This window comes from Pinus tabuliformis, chromosome Q, assembly GCF_031772625.1.
Source record: "Pinus tabuliformis cultivar Carrire ecotype Pingquan chromosome Q, CPIR1, whole genome shotgun sequence".
Taxonomy (NCBI): domain Eukaryota; kingdom Viridiplantae; phylum Streptophyta; class Pinopsida; order Pinales; family Pinaceae; genus Pinus; species Pinus tabuliformis.
In genome coordinates, this window is record NC_142296.1 from 618,963,952 (window position 1) to 618,968,678 (window position 4,727).

Consider the following 4,727-nt stretch of genomic DNA (forward strand, 5'->3'; position numbering starts at 1 on the left):
TTTTCCAATACCAATCTATGTTGCGAATCTGGCAAGTCCTGGCAAATCTTTTTGGCTATCCTCTCATTGCTTTTAGTTCCTCACAGGTAGCGTTTGAGTGGTGGAGCATTCATAAAGAATCATGGAGACCTTTGATTATTATCGTTCTGTGGTGCGCCTGGAAATGGCGAAACAACAAGATCTTTAAGGAATCAAAATCCCCTCTCATGTCTATTCTGCAGCATATCATCACGATTTATGATTCTATTCCAAGATATCAGCCTAAAGTGCAGAAACGCCACAGTTCTGCGGATATATGCTCCTGCTTAAAGACTCCAAAGGCCTTTTTTGATGGTGCAGAACAACAAAGAATTTGTGGTTGCGGGGTTCACATCATTATGGATGAGAATATGCAATACTTTATCTCATGGAATGGAGGAAGAGGCTCAAACAGCTTAGCGGAGGTGCAAGCCCTTGCAGGTCTTCTTGCTTTTTGCACTTTTTTTGATATCCAGTCTATTTCTATCTTTGGTGATTCAAAATCTGTGATCGATCATGTCATGGGCTCTAGCCACATCAGATGCCCCCACCTAGCTGGCTGGCTGGACAGGATTAAGTTTTACTGGGGTCTCATGAAAACTGCTCAATCCAGCACATATACCGCGATCAAAATCAGCAAGCGGACTCTCTGTCAAAGGAAGGCTTGGTTCTCGGGACAGGATCCTGGTCCCTGAAGGTTTCTCTCGACGGGCATTCCTGGCTCATCCAGGACTTTTCCATTCCTGGCTGCTGACCCCTTCTATGTTTTTTCTTTTTCATCATCTTCTGCCTCTATGTGATTTGATCATGTCATGATATATCCCTGTTTTTAGATTCCCTTATTTGAACAGATCTGGTATGTGCCGCTTCTGCATGGTATCATTCTATGTATGTCTCCATGTATGTCACTCTTTTTGGGGATTTTTGTTATCTGTTTTGCATCCTAAATATCAGGTACACATACTGCTGGTATTTGTACTATCTGGATCATACAGCTTCTATATGCTGTTTTTTTTTGTATCATTTGCAACTTATATTCTCTCAATATAATTTATATAATGCTTTTTCTTTCTGAAAAACTTTCTCTCTTAGTCTTCCAATCTCTTGTTTTTTTAATTTATGTTTACATTTTGAGTTTTAATTTCGAAACTGCACCTATGTTTGTTTTAGCATTATGACTGCTCATTTGGTCCACAAAGGAAAAGTTCCAACACATCAAAAGAGAGCAAAATCCAATGTGGTTGGAGCAACTTTTATGTATCTTCGAGTCTCCGGCTAGTCTAGGGAAATGGCTAAATCTAATTGAATAAAAAGTGAACTTTTCTAGGTATTTGCTTGCAAAATAGGAAATCAAGGTCATCACTAGCAATTTCTCTTAGACTGGCTTCAAGTTGCAGAAGTAAAACCAATTCCATTGAATAATGGAGCTCTACCAACTCACAAAAGCTTGTGTGGCCTAGGCACTCTCTTCTTATGACAAGGTTGAAAAGAATTTTCGCAAAATAGACATTTGTTCAAGTTGGTCTCCTAGTGAGTGGAAAAATTCAAGTGAAAACTTCTCTTAGCACATCAAAGGCATCTCACAAACTTCTCCTAGCACATCAAAGGCATCTCCTATTGTGGTATGTCTGTGCTATGTCCCTCTTCATAGGAAGTAGATGGGAGCACTCATTTTTAACTTTTTAGTTTAGCATAATTTCTTCTCTTGACTATCAACTTTTGGTAAACCATTTAACTAGTTTTACAAGTCTAATTTCCTTAATAACAAACTCTCTTAATTTTTTGTTACTTTACCTTTTAAACTTTCACACCTAACTTCCTTTTATAAACAAGTTCAAATGACATTTTGCCTTAAGTCCAACCATCATTCTTAATGTATTTATATTAAATTAATCTAATAATCAATGTCCTAAAACTATTATACTTAGTATATTTATATTAAATTAACCAAATAATTATTGTCTTACAACTAACTATATTTAACCATTCACTATTATTAACATTATTATAAATCTTTAATAAAACAAATACTTAAAATTAATAAATAATATCTCATATATTTCATCACTTATAATTAGGCGAATAGGCCTACCTATGAATGAACATAGTCGTCTACACTTTCATTTTCGGACTAACATCTGTTATATGCTTTTCTGTTTGACATCCCGCAGTCCATTCATTATCCCTTACCGCGCATACATCTGGCAAGCATGCACTGCACTTTGACTGCTTTTTCCCAATGTCGGTTGAGTTGCCTCTGGCAATCATGCACTCTTTGGTCGACCGAGTTTCTCTTTTGAAATTCTTTCGTTCCCTGACTTCGAAAATTTCAGGCTTTGCTACCTGTTGCTATGTGATGCTGTGACGGGACTTTGAGCACGGGGCAGCGCGACCAGTTGGGGATTTTTATCGTTTTCAGTTGCCCGCTTTCATTTCCATTGTCCGCAAGTAAGGTGTATTTCCACCCCAATCAAATTTATTATGGCAAATGGCTTATTAACAAGCAGATATTTGAATTTTCCATCTTCAATCAGTTCATTGTTATATAAGTCTGCAACACTGTAGCGAGAAATTTCACAGTTGCGACTCGCGGTGAATGCCGTGTATTAAACACTAGGGGTTTTCAACCCTGGACGGGAATTATTTCACACACCGAACTAACCGCCATAAAAACCCTCGAAAAGAGTTGCCTTCATGGATTATTTATTAATCCTTTCTTATTTTTACTTGCAATCAAGTAGAAGTTCTTCCTTGATTATTGATTTCCGAGTAGATTACGTGGTTTCAAAATTCAGATTTTTCTCGGCAACCCTAGTTGTGGTAGCTTCTGAAGTTCATTAATTGCATTAGGGTTTTTCCATTTCAATTTTTGTAAATTTTGTTATATTTTGGAGTTTAAAATTGTCGATATCGACGTTTTCCTGTTTCCAATGTTTTCAATGTTTAGGTCGATATTGTGGTGTTTCCTGGTTCGCTTTATCGGGTTCTGGTACTTAATTTTTATTCAAACTAGGAGTGAGATAGAAATGTGTTCCCAGGGTGTAAAAATGTCAACTTTTTTTTGACATTCAATGCAAAATTATCAGGTCCTGTGTCTTTGTCGCGGTCGATTTCTAGAGAAGTTAAGGTACAGGGTGTTTGTTTTTCGTAATTTTTGCTTTAATTACATTTGATGACACTACACTCTGTCTCTGATATAGATGCAAGGCGCTTTGGACAAATCAAGGAGCTTTGCACTCTTAAGGTAGAGAGAATAAGTGGGAGGGAAAGTTGAAAGAAGCAATGTGGAAAATGCCAAGTCTTGGGAAAGGAGAGGAAGCTCAAATACTTGGGAAAGGAGGAGGACCAGTAAGCCAATATGGTTATTATAAGCACTGTGAAATTTGCGGGCATTAAAACTATTTACACCTGCGTTTAAAATGGAGTCTACGCTGCATTTAAAATGGAGTCTTTTGGAGCAAAGCGAGGAGGGATTTAGGATTTTGGACATTGCTTGGACAAGAGATAGTCGTTTTGGTTTGCCTCATAGCGTCGATGCTTTGGCCGAGTTCTTTACCTAGTTAGGAGAGTGTGTGCTCTAGGGCGCTACATTTTGAGAGGATTACCATGTATGAAATTTTCAGTTATTTGAACTTTTTACATGAAATGGTTTTGAAAATGTTCACATTTATTCATGTGTTGAGGATTACCATGTATGAAATTTTCAGTTATTTGAACTTTTTACATGAAATGGTTTTGAAAATGTTCACATTTATTCATGTGTTTTTCAATGTAGGCAGAAGCTATATTGGTAGAGCTTTATAAGCCCACTGACAATGAGTAGCCGCATGACCCGAACTCTCTATGTTGGCAGTTTGCCTGGCGATGTCCGAGAAGGGGAAATAGAAGATCTCTTTTATAAGGTTCAGTCATTAGTTACTTGATACTCTTGCAGTGTTTTTTGCCCTCTTATTTCACTTTCTTGCCAAATTAAGATGCTTATAAAACAATTCACAAATACATTCTTTAATGTAGACCGTGTTGTTCGAGTTTCATAAGAGTTATTGTTCTGCTTTTTCCCAATATCGGTTGAGTTGCCTATGGCGAGCAGCATGCACTGCATTTTGATTGCTTTTTCCCATATTGGTTGAGTTGCCTTCTTTTCACCTCCGAGTTCTGCGATGCATTGAAACACTTCTATGCACTTTGATTGCTTTTTCCCATTTAATCTAGACCGTGTTTCGAGTTTCATAAGAGTTGTTGTTCTGCTTTTTCCCAATATCGGTTGAATTGCCTCTGGCGAGCAGCATGCACTGCACTGTGACTGTGATTGCTTTTTCCCCATATCGGTTGAGTTGCCTTCTTTTCACCTCCTAGTTTCGCTGTGCATTCGAGTTCTGCTGTGCATTGAACATTTCTATGCACTTTGATTGCTTTTTCCCATATCGGTTGAGTTACCTTCTTTCCACCTCCGAATTCCCTTCTTTTCACCTCCTAGTTTCGCTGTGCATTGAAACATTTCTATGCACTTTGATTGCTTTTTCCCATATCGGTTGAGTTACCTTCTTTCCACCTCCGAATTCCGCTGTGCATTGAAACACTTCTATGGTTTAATCTTTTACTAGAGATTGTTATTCACACTCTCGCCATTCTGCACACATGCGACGAATCAATCATCTCCCAATCAAACGACCTTATTATCTGGAGCGATACCTGCTCAGTACGGCCGT

At 38.0% G+C, this 4,727-nt stretch overlaps 1 long non-coding RNA gene across 1 annotated transcript; it reads left to right on the plus strand.

Annotated features, from left to right (window-relative positions):
* The first annotated feature begins 2,208 nt into the window (after positions 1 to 2,208).
* Positions 2,209 to 3,772, plus strand: LOC149220962 (uncharacterized). Its single transcript, XR_016248799.1, has 2 exons — positions 2,209 to 2,471; positions 3,219 to 3,772. It is a non-coding gene; the product is annotated as an uncharacterized LOC149220962 (long non-coding RNA).
* Positions 3,773 to 4,727: the final 955 nt, after the last annotated feature.